This window comes from Talpa europaea, assembly GCF_964194135.1.
Source record: "Talpa europaea genome assembly, chromosome: 13".
Classification (NCBI taxonomy): domain Eukaryota; kingdom Metazoa; phylum Chordata; class Mammalia; order Eulipotyphla; family Talpidae; genus Talpa; species Talpa europaea.
Window position 1 is genome coordinate 87,100,393 of NC_140080.1, and position 12,922 is coordinate 87,113,314.

The 12,922-nt window shown below is 37.8% G+C and overlaps 1 protein-coding gene across 1 annotated transcript in view; it reads left to right on the forward strand.

Annotated features, from left to right (window-relative positions):
• WDR7 (WD repeat domain 7) overlaps positions 1 to 12,922 on the forward strand; it is a gene marked incomplete at its 3' end in the record, with an annotated part of 253,430 nt that overhangs the window by 154,644 nt on the left and 85,864 nt on the right. The gene's annotated exons all lie outside the window — the stretch shown is intronic.

Here is a 12,922-nt window from a genome sequence, read left to right on the forward strand (position 1 = left end):
TTTCTGTGTAATTCTATATAGAGGGTGGGGGAGAGGACCCCACAAGAACCACCCATGTGTTGGGTGTGGTCTTTTCCCTGTCTCTCTCCTCTCCTTACATCGGGAAAGTCATATAGTACAGACTATCCAGTTCAAGTTCCCTCCAAGGAAGCTTATCAAAAATTAAGCTGGGCATTAAGTGCATATTCCATAGTTCTCAATCACTACCCATGGCTTTTCCTGACCAGAGGGAGGAAGGTGGCTTTTGCTTCCTCACTGAAAGGGGACAGGGGCGAGGTGTGGAATGGGGGAACACACGGCGTTGCCTAGAGGACCTTTCAAATCATACCTGTGGCAATCTGTTCCCCTCAATTTTACTTCCCCCATCCTGCCATAGTAAGATGTGGCTTGGTAATATGTCATATTTTTCAAGGCTGTTGAGACAGAAAAAAAGATAGAATACTATTGCTCGATGTCATTCTTCCTAGATATGAAATTATTGTATCAATGATTATATAAAATTAAATCCCTACATGGATGTAATCTTAAAAATATTTTGACAACCTTCATTTATTTCTCTTTATTCCTCCTCGACAGTTAAGAAGTATTTGGACATTTTTATGTGTTCTGTGTATAATATAAGAAGTAAATACCATGGCATATTTTTTTCAGGTTACAGTTATCCGTCAATGACAGTAGGGCAACAGAAAAATGTATTTCTTATTTTGGTTTACAGCATGACTTCTTTCATCTTTTATTGAAAATGAAGGCTGGCTTATAGTGCTTTTCAATCTCAATTTGATTTATATGAGAGAATTAATTAATGGAAATTAAGCCATATATAGCTGTTTTCCAAATTTAGTCAAAGGAAGCTGTATTTGAGGGAAAATAAAAAAAAATATTAAAACCAAACACTAGCCAATAAGGTATGAGGCAGTTAATTGCTTCCTGTCCCTTTTGAAATTACTCAGCCTGAAAAAAGATAGCACGTATTGATTTACTGTATAGTAAATGTCCCAGGTCTCTCCTCCTCCAACACCCAGACACACACACACCACACACACATAGACACACACACGGCAGCGGTGTCAAGGAACTGCATGCCTAGCCATTTCTCTCATCAAACTTATGTAATAACAGAATAAGTCTGGAACGTTTGCTTCCTTTGTAAAAGGAAAGAGAATAAAATTATTAAAATGCAAAATGAATGGCAATGTGTTTTTTGAATGCATAATGTGTTTGCTTTAAACTCAAAGAAAAACAAGTTTTCCAAAGGAGAAAATTTCCTGATTATGTAGTATCCACCTATTTGTATGTATATTCATATCAATTAATATATTTACATGCATATTTTGGGGAAGTAATTATGAAGATGATGTAAATTCAAACTGTACTTTCCAATGTGGTTTTTTGTTTCATTTCAGGCATGAGCCACTAAACTATAGAGAATAGGCATTTTATTCACTTATATTGTGAATAATATTGTGAATTAATATTGTCAATATTAATTCGTTCTTATATAGATTTTTGTCTTGCAACTTGTGATTTTTCTGATAAGCATCAGTTTTTTTCAACACAGACTTTGAAATGTTAGTTTTTGGTGGTATTAAAGCCCAATCAGTAAAATTAGCAAGAAGTTAAACAAAAACAGATCTCATAGAGCAAGCTGCTCTGAAGGTTAACCTGTAAGTACTCATGTAAACATGTATTTCAGAAACGCAATATAACATGTACATTTCTTTTTTGCCTTACATGAGTATAGATTATTATCTTTGATTTGTAATTGTGATCTGGTTGCTTCTATAGCTCAGATAGTGAGGAGTTTATCACATCATAATATCTTGAGTTTTATTTTGAAAGAACCAGAGCATCCTTCTATGTAAAAAGAGAGTATTTTGTGGTTGGAGTAAGTTTTCCTTTGTCACATTGTAGGTTACTTATATATTGCTGTATATCCTTTTGTTAAAAAATACATCTACCCCTAAATATTTCTTTGGAAATATATTGGCCCTTTCTCTTTGTTTGACATTAACATCTATTCCCTAAGGGGCTCTGTTTCAGATTTCCATGGAGCTTTGTTGATGGCTCTCTTGTAAACCCACCAGCACCCCTTTCTTCCCAGAATTCTGCATGCAGCTTAGCTGTTCTGGCAAGGCTGCTGTTTACTGGCGAGTTCCCATTAACATAGCCACCACTCCTCGGTTAGATAATGGACTCAAAGGTTAAGAGCAGAGGATCTCAACAGCTCCAATCAGCAGGGCTTTTCCAGGGCTAATTACCTCTTTACTGCGCTGACTCTAATGTGACATGTTTATTGCCTTAACTAACAACTCATTAGCTTAGTTGATGTTTTTGTCAATATTAATTCGTTCATTTAAGCCAAGTCAAAGCTTAAACAAAGATGTCCAGACTGAGAAACGGGCAGCATCGTGACTTTTGTTTGCTCATCTTTTTTTTTTTCTTTCTTACTCAACTTCAACAAAATGAATGTGTAGACAAGAAACATTTAGAGTGCCAGTGTTGAGAATGTTGGTATCTGTCCATTTGCTGGCATAGAAAACATTTCTGAATTTATTTTATGGTTATTCCTGTCTCCATGTCACAGCTTACTTACTATTTAGAGTCTAGTGTAGCCAACTATTTCTAGTCATTGACTATATTCCTGTAAAGGGTTAATACTCAGCAATTCCTTATTCCAGTTAAATGTTTTACTATAGTTTTTAGAAAATAGATCAAGTAATTTTTTAATCTGATGTTAATATCTACTAGGTTATCTCTAAAATTACTTTGAGATTTATCTTGTTATGACAACTAATTTACTTCATTAGCCTGTGTGAATTATTTAAAAAGATGATTGTAAAGTCACCATGAAGCATTTTGATCTTTTGCGAAACTTTTGCTTAACACTCATGGTATTTCTTGGGGGATGTCATTGTTTTGAGTTCCTGTATTTTTTAAAAATAATATTTCTCTAAAGCCCGAGTATTGCAAATGGGTGAACTAACTCAGCACCAGCCTTTTATGGAGTAGTAAGTTGATCACTTTGGAGATTACATCAGCATCTTCAGAACCCTGTGGTCCATTTGACAGGTCCCTCCCACAGGACCTGGAATGCTTTGTGCATGGCCAGAAAGGTCTAAGAGGCATTCCTGTGGACAGCAGACATGGGTGAGGTTGCAGTGGCAGGGGAGTTTCTTCCCTGGACAACTGGTCTCTGATGTGAAGGCCAGACACTCACCCTGATTGACTAGTTCCCGGAGGTGATGAGGGCCAGAGAGGGCTACTAGAAGCTATGTCTAGAACATGGACTGCTGCCTTATTAAATTTTAGTGAGAAGCATGTAGCACGTAAACCAGACTCAATCACTTCATCCAGCAGTTTATCTCTATGGAAGAATACAGGGACACCAAATTATCAATAGACATAAGAAATCACTATCACAGGGAATAGAAAACTTTGATCTGTGTAATTGAATTCATTCTATACTAAATACTCAACTATATTTACTTTCTTGGCTTTCTCATCTCCCATTCTTTCCTGAACATGTTTTTTTTTTTTTTTTTAAAGATTTATTTTTATTTATTTATACAAGCACTGGGTACAGTCAGAATCGTGGGAGGGTGAGAGAATTCACCAGAGCCAGAGCGGGGAACAGAGCAGGCAGAAGGACTGAAGTACACTGCTGAGGGGAGCAGCGGGCGGCAGGAGAGGTCTGCGCGCCATGTGGGACCCTCCTCTGGTGACTGGGGAGCAGCCGGGGATCGAACCGGCGCTGCAGAGGCTGCGGGCAGCTTCGCAACCCAGCGCTCAACCGCTGCGCCACCGGGGAGGCCCACCTGAACATGTTTTAATCAGGGTTTGCTGCCTTCTACTGTCTGAAACCTTTTTTGGTAAGGTTACCAGGGACTTCTACCTGCCCAAACCCACTAAGCAATTCTCAGCCCTGGTCTCTGTCTCTTGCTTGCACATGCTGATGCAGCCATGTTGAAACTTGAAGCTCTTCTTACTTGGGTTCTGTGACATTGTCCTCTCCTGAATACATCACCTCATTGGCCACTCATATCCAACCTCGATGTGGCTTCTCTTTCCAGGCTGTGAAAGTTATGCCTACACCCCTCGATTTCACATCCGGTCTCCGACCTTGCCATCTCTGCATGTCTTCTCCTAATTCTTCATTCTTACCCTGGCCTCTACCCTAATCCTCACCCTCATCCTTCCAGTAGCTTCTCTGCACTTCACCATCAGATGTTTAAATGTCCAAAACCAAGAGGTCAATGACTGCTCCCGTCTCAAAAGCAACCCCTCACCTTTTCTCCTGTTGATGCTCATTTTAGCAGATTCTTCCAGTTGTTCATACCTAAATTCTTGGAAACTGTTTTTACCTTCTTTCTGTCATCTGCCCACATTCAATCTCTAAACCAGTACTGCCTCTGTTACCTTAAAAATAATCCAGAACTCATGCCATTGTCACTACTGTTTCAGTGTGAGCCAGCATCATCTCTTGCCTTAGCCATTGTGGCAGCCCCGTTTGCCTCCACAGTTTCACTCTCCACGAGTCTTACCTTCCATGCTGTTCACATCACCCAGCTGCTTTTTGTTGACAGTAAATCACATCTCTCTCCTCCACAAAACTTCTGCTGGTTTCTGTAAGACTTCAAACAAAGCTCCACATTGAAAGACTGCACCATCTATCCCGCACCTGCCTCGGACTTGTGTCCACTGACACCCCACCCCACGGTGCTGTCTGTGGCCTGGTAGATGTCTCAGGGCCTCTCACTTCAGGGCCTCTTGTGCTGTTCCCTCAGCCTCAAGTGCTTCTCCCACAAATGCCCTTTTCCTCAGTTCACTCAGGCCTCTGATCAAATGTCGCCTTCCACAGATTCTTACCTCTCTGTCCCTTTTTTGTCTCTGACTCTGCTCTGTATCTCTTCACAGGACTCAGTCCTACTTGGCTTAGCTATTTGTTCCCTCCAATTTTACTAGAACGTGTTTGGAAGAGCAGACTTTGTTGGGCTGTGCATGAAACAGTGCCCACTACATAGCAAGCCCCGGCAAGTGTGGAAAAGAACAGGGTCACTCAACTCACAGGCTAGAACTAGAGCTTCACCCTGGGGTTCTGCTTCCCTCCTCCCCCATGCCATTCAACAATCCTACACCTTTTGGAAATAGGACATAGAAATATTTGCATCGTTCAGCTAAAGATTTGCCAGAATAATGGATTTTTCAAACTTCTTTGACATCACAAACATCTGCTTCTATTATTTTACTTCTTTATTGCTGACCCCTAAACTGTCAAACAGTCAGCACTTTTTACCTTCCCTAGGCAGAAAAAAGCTGTATGCATTAAATAATACCCTCTTGTCTGTTTATAGGAAGATAAGATCATCCCCTGTTTTAGCCTGCCATCAAAATACATAAATACCAACAGCAAAATGAGATTAAATTCTATTATTTGACACAACTTAGTTCATTTGAAATGCAGTAGAACAGAAGAAATTATTTGAATCAACGAACATTTGGATTTTCTACCCTTCTGATTATAGGACAAGAAACAGCTTATTATGTTGAATTAGGACTTTTGATGACGCTAATGCTAATGAGTTTTAAAACATCTTTGTTAAATTCCTAATTTAGCAAAGTTATTTTATGCCTTTCAGAAGAAGAAATAATTTATTTTTACAAAGTAGAGGTTATAAAAATTTAAGATAGTTTATAAAAACTGCATTAATACAAAGCATGCTCTTATAGAAATGATTGTTAATTATTCTATATCCGTGAATAATGCATACTATATTGAAATTATTTTTAATCAAATCAAGTGCCTGTATAAAGCAAAGACTAGATGGCATTCTGCCATCCTTGTTCTTTGATGGACATTAACAAGTGGGAAAAGGCTTCATTCACTTGGTTACACTTTGAAATAAGTGGCCAATCATTATTAATTCATTTTGCACTCATTGTAATGGCATAAATCATCATAAATTCATTTGGCTTAAAGTGCATATAATATGTTCCCCGCAGGAATTTCCTTGTAATTGAGCTATTAATTAATGTATTTTTTAATATGACCTTTTTTCCCTTCCCTGCTCTTCAGAGCCCAGAGTGGTTCATGATATTCTTTTAAGTATGAGGAATGAGTTTGTCTTAACTAGGCCTGTTGACTGACCCAGGAGGGGTCAAATTGTAAGGAAAAGGTAATATGTACTACCTACCAGCAGTTCAGCAGTAATAGTGGTGAATGATCTCCATGGGCTCTTTAAAAAGTTCTCTGAAATGCAAGGGTTTTTGCAATAATTTCAGGATGAAAAATTTCATTCTCCTTTGATAAACATGGCTAGACTCTGGCTTCTGTTTTAATTTCTAATTCTTAAACTCCTCCCTGTGGCCACTGGTTGCCTGTAGCATGGGCTGCCTGAAATCAAAGTTCCCTTGCCATCAGTGGGAAGCCCTCCTAACCAGAGCTGCCTCCTCCCACGTTCCCCCCTCAGCCTCCTGGGTTATCTGGGGTCTGTTTCTTCTTCTATCTGGGTATACTGGTTGTTGGAGGGCTTATCACAGTTGCTTCTAGGGGTAACCATGGCATTCCTGAGTCTTCCTGGCAAAGGGAAAAAGAAGGGAATTAAAATTATAGATGGGAAGCTGAAAAAATACCACTGATTTTACAACTTTTAAAATGATACTTTCTAATGTAGTGTCATGTGTGCACAAATAGGAATTGAGTTAAAAATGCTACATGATGCATGTTCATGTCATAAATAAGTCTTATTTAGTGTGGTCTGTAGTTGCATGAAAATCAGGGTTAAACTTAGTGTTACGAGTGTTCTGTTAGGGTCTATAACAGGCAGTTGACTGTGTGTGTGTGTGTGTGTGTGTGTGTAAAGTCTATTCAGTGTGCTGCTACAAGGTTCAGTCCCTGCCCTTGCTTTAGAAAGACCAAGAGAGAGAAAATGAAGCAGCAATATAAAAATGTTACTTATTAACATAGTTAATAGTTAATAGAATGAATGCTTTTGTATAATAGCCATTCAGTGAATGTGGGATGCATTAATGAAGAGAGTCTATGCTTTGTGATAAGGATGAATAAATGTTCTAGAAAACAAATTCATTATTACCTAGATATAACATTGAACTGTGCATTTTAAGGCATATATGTTAATCTTGAAAAGGTGCTGGCCATCATAACCAAGCAGATATCATAAAATTTTTCAGTTGGCATTTTTCATTGGTCAGTCTTTGATTGTATAATATTCATTTTGCCAAAGCAACAAGTTCATTGCAGTATGATACTGTCAGCTTTTAAACCACGGCTTACATAGGTTTTATTTTGCTCTCATGGTCTCAATCCTTTTCTCATTTTTAGCATTTTGCTGTTACAGCAAAGCGTAAATATTTTCTTGCAGCTTTGCTCTTTTGCAGCACTTTTTAAAAGCAGTGAGATTAAAGTTTTTTTTTAAGCTGGAGACAAAATAGCACTAAAATATGAGCTATTGTTATTAGTCTTGACTGCATGACAACAGAATTAAACTTAGACAGCCAGAGGGTCTAAGTTAATTGTGATTTATCCAAAGCTGAATGTTAGTGCTTTCTGCTTTTTAAAGGTTTTGTTTTGTTTTGATTTATTTTCCAGTATTCTGAGGCTGTCTGCATTTTGGAACTTCATTTGTCCATTTGTCTACATATCCAGGGGTAGCGGTGGGGGAAGAAGTTTGGCTAAGAGCTTCTTGGCTTTCTCAGTTACTAGTAGTAAGACTTACAATTTGTGAAACGTAGAGTGAGAAAAGGTATTCTGGTAGTTTCTTAGGACCATACATTTATTAAAAATGGCAATCGTTTCCAAGTTTTTCACTCTTGTGGGTCAGTAAAATTGCCAAAAGTAAAATTTGAGGATCTGTGGTAGTCTTTTAAATGTTTTGTTTTGCTGACTAGAAACAAAAAGTATCACTGTCTTCATCATTTTATTTAAAAAAATTTTTTTTCACCAAAGAAGTAGTAAGAATATAACTGTTGAATAAATAGTCCTTTAAATTGAATATATTTAGCCTCATAAATAAGACTGTGTTACATGAATAAGACTATGTTACTTCCATTTTCCCCATCTCACCATAGAGCTATGGAAACTTTACCATGTGCCACCACATGTCTGTAGCTTTTGGAAATTTCTCATCTGTGCATTAATTGTAGTGGCTGAGCTGGGTGCATAATTGTATTGACTGAGCTGAGCACATCGAGTGTAAAGTAATTTTCAAAGTGTTGCCAAAGCAATAGTTATGTATTAGGTACTTACTAACCATAAAGCATAGAGCTAAGCCTTATTAAAAACATAAAAAATATTTTTAAATTTTATATGGCTCAGGGAATTTATCCAGTAAAAGTTATTTATTCAGTTAAAAGGTTAATAAAATCCAATAGAAAAAAAATAGCTCCAGACCATAGATAAATGCCCAAAAATGTTCAATTGTTTGTCAACTGTATAGATAGTCCTTATTGTATTATAAAGAAGAATTAATTTCTAAGGTAAACAGGAAAGTTGTGGCAGAAATTGCTAGCTACTTACTCAATACCATTCTCCCCTTCCATGTGAACAAAACCTGTTTTACTGAAGATGACCCTGAGCCTAGCTAACAGACGTTTTCCCATCTTTCATTGCAACTGGAAGAATGACTTCTCGATATAATCCTGGCCAATGAAATGTAATCAGATTCTAAAAAGAGGCTTGAGTTAAGGGTATAACATCCTTTTGCCCTTCACCCTCTACCTCTTCCTGTCTGGCAGGTGGATGTGGTACTGGATGCATCCTTATCCATCTTGTCATAACGATGCAACCTAGTTAGAGCCAAGACAGTTCTGGGCCCTCAGGATGGCCATAGTTAGCAGTGAGCGGTGATGGCAGTCATCTCATTGTGTGAGAAAAGACAAGCTAGATACTCTATTTGATCTTCTGATTTGAGGAGACAATGGAACTACAACTGAAATACTTAAAAATTTTGGAGGCAGAGATGGACTTGAGATTGATCACAAAGAATATTGTTTTGAATTTGTTGTTGGGGAGAATGCCATGAATAAAACATAGTTGCAAAGATGCAAGTTGTTGCTCAGAGACTCCTACTGGTCATTGCATGAAGCCTGGACTTGCTACAGGTCTGCAGCTAACTACATATTTCTATGGTTCTCAGTTACCACATCCAAAACATAGAATAGATCAGAAATTTTGAAGTCCTTTCCATTAAAAAAAATTCTGTGATTATAATAATCCCACTTGACTATGGAGAAGTCAGTCAGAATTAAAAAGGCAATAGGTCTTGTCCCTCTCTAATCACAAGGCAGTCCAAGTATTGATCTCTCTAAAGTAAAAAACTGATCAAATCCCTCCTTTGCTTCAACTTTCCAATGATTCCCCATTCTCACCAGAATAAACCAATGCTTAGCATGGCTAAGCCCTACCCCTTTGTGCTCAGCCTCTAATAACCTGGCTTATCTCCGTCTCTCTGTTGTGTTTCACCCCCTTGTCCCCTCTGTCCCCTTGCCATGGCCTCAACTCTCCACCCACCCCAACAGAGTTCCCAGCCATATCGAACTATGTGTAATCCCTTATTCTTGCCACGTTCTCTCCAATATCCTGATCTTTAGACATACTTTTCCCTCCACCTGGAATACCTTTTTCCACATATATGTCCCCTTTGAGTAGCCAACTGCTCCTTATCCTGTAGTCTTGGTATAGAGGTGATGTTTTCCTGGAAGCCCTCGCCTTCCCCTCAGGTAGAGTTACGTGTACCTGTTAAATCTGTCTTGATACCCCGTGCTTATAAGTATTCTAACACTATTCTTAGTATTTTCAAATAACCTGCTTGCTCACCAGTCTCCTGAACTAGAATGAATTTCCTTGATGGAAGAAACTGAGTCTTATTCCCTTTCCTTTCTCCAGCACTTAGTGTGGTATAACAATACTTGATAAAGAGCTATTGCAGATATCTTTGAATGGATAGTTTGGGACCCAATTGTGGGAAATCTTAAATGAAATACCAGCTTGTTGACCTTTTCAATAATGCTAATAGAAAGGCTTTTGTGAAGGAATCAGCATCCATGGCCATGATTGCTCCATTTCCACCTTGCTTGCTCAGTTAGCACTATGGAACCGCGGTACATTTGCACAAACAGGTAAATATGTACTTGAGTATGAAATTAGATTCCATCTTACACAAATTAAGATATAATTTTTATTGGGTACCAAATGTTTGGGGAAAATTCTGAGATAAACTTTAAATTCTCTCCACTGTGTAGTTACACCTTAATTTCAGTTTTTCCATTACCTTGTTTCACTTTGCAGAACACTTCTATTTTATGGGATCATGTTAGAAAAAAATCATAAATTAGAGAATACTACTTAAGTTGAAAATGGAATAAATGCATCTGCTCCTTTTCATTATCATAGAAGCATTTTATAAAGCCTGTTTCTTATGTATCTTCAAAAAGAATATATGATTAGGACCTTTGAAACCTGAGGCATCCTTGATTATTCCTTCAGAACATCAGCAATATTATTGCTGGAACAGAAAAGTCACAAGCTTCCTATTAATCAGCAAGACTAGAAATCAAAACAGATATAGCTTGAAAATCCTCCTCACCTTCTATTATTTACATGTTTTAATTTGGATTCAGTTCTTAGAGAGATGCCCAAAAATGTTCAATTGCTTGTCAACTGTATAGATAGTCATTATTGTATTATAAAGAAGGATTTTTGCACTGATACTGTCTTCACCATTTTAAAACCAATTTTTGAAAGTAAATCATACTCTACTAGTAGATTTAAAATTTGCATGAAATGGGGGATTTTCCTCTCTTCTCTTGATGTGCCCATGCACCCTGCCAGGATGTAGGAAGCTTTGTTTTATAGTCCCCAGAGACAGAATTTGAACATGAAGGAGCATTGCTGTCAGGGAATCTACTCATGAGATCACTGAGTGAAATAGGCAGGGATTTGAGGTGGGGTGGCAGTCCTCTAGGGAGTCTGTGTGCTCTTCCCAGCTGGACATCCTCACTGTGATGGCAGATCCCACTTTGCAAAAGAGCAGCAAGCCCCTGGGACACCCAGCAAGTTCCCATTTCTGTCACTTCATGGAGTGTTAGTGATCACACCCTCCATGCTGTCCTTCCTGCTTGGTCAGAAAAATGATGGAAATAGTCAAAGTGGGTATCTTACTGTTTATTATTGCCCTCAGGAAAAATTTGTCAGAAAGGTGAGGAAGGATTCCCAGTGCAGAGTCCAGGAAAAACCAACAAAAGTCCCTAAGGTGACCGGAATGCTGCCACCTGTAATGAACACAAAAGTAGTAGCATGCAGTTAAGGAAAATGACGATTGCAATGCTATAAAACCTTGTACTTAGGAACTTTACTTCCCCTTGGCAATATTATTTTCCAAGGATACACCTCCAGGGAGCCCTATCCCTTAGATTGGAAACCATTGCTGCTGGTGTTTCAGGACGTCTGCAGAAAATAGCAGTGGGGATTTTTCTTTAGTTCATACAACTTCCTAGAAATACAGAATAAATGGGGTAGATTTCTTGCCACAAAATCTTGAAGTATTTCAACAAACTGGTGCAGGGAGCTGCATTAGAAATGAACCCGCAGTCCAGGTGAACCTGTTTTCCATTCTAGATCCATAATGTTGCAAAGCACTATGCTTGGTGATGTGAGAGATCAGAGTTACATGAAGTGTAGTTCCTTGTTCAAGAAATGAGAAATGCTTATGCTTAAAAATCTCATGTGATGGGGGACACAGACAAGCTGGCAGAAAATAGAGAACGGTGGATCCCTTTTTTGTTTAAAGAGTTTATATTTTTGATGATCCATGAAATGTTATATCACATTTACATGGCTTAGTATGAGGAGAAAATTTACAATTATGAGTGAAATGTGAACTTACTTCAAAGTATGAATGAAATATGAACTTGGGTGTTCTCTTAAGAGACTTCCATATATATATAAAATATATATTAATAATATGTAATATAGAAGATATTATTAATATATAAAATATACATTATATAATATGTAAAATATAATACATAATATATTAATATATAAAAATAATGTATAAAATATATAGAATTATATATAGGCACCTTTCTTCAGTTTGGTACAGAAGTGGGGACTTCTTGAAATTTGTCCTGCAGAATTTGGTGGGTATGTATGTGTAGTTTGCTGGGAAAATGACTGATGGCTTTCAATAGAGTCAAAGAATTCTGTGACTGAGAAGAAATTGAGAACCACTGATTTACAGACTCTTACCCCAACTTTACCACATCCTTTACTCCTCTGTGCCTCCATTTCAGTCCATTCTCAATTTGAGAACTGTTTTGTTAACAGCAAAAAGTGGGTAGATGCTATTTGTTGAAAGCCATTGAATTAACCTGTTTGCTAAATTGTCTTATGATTTATAAACTGTCTTGTCTCCTTCCCTCAAAAAGAGTCCCAAAAACTCTTGTGAATTTCAATTTGCCTTTTACAATCCCTGATTATTTTTTTTTTTTCGTTTTAAATGACTTTTGAAGTAGACTGGTTTCTGCAGTGTAATAAATAGCCATCTGGTTTATGTATGCAAACTGTCAGCGATATCATCAACATAAAGGAATACATGTTAATTAAAATCTAGGTCATTCCATCAGATTTAGAAGTCGTATTGATCTGTTTTTTAATTTGTTTAACAAACTTGTGTGAAGAATTTACTGTGTACTTGACATCATTGTATTCTCTGTCAAGACCCCAGATTATGAAGGAACGTAGAGGCTTAGAGGGGAGACATTTTCAAACTGCGCCTTCCATCTGCTCCATCCCTCATCCCTGTTGATAAGCACTACTGGAAGTGTTCAGTGTCACTGATGGAACTACTAGCCATAGGGACTCTGTTAGATGCAGAAGGAAGATGAAGAAATATCATCTAACATT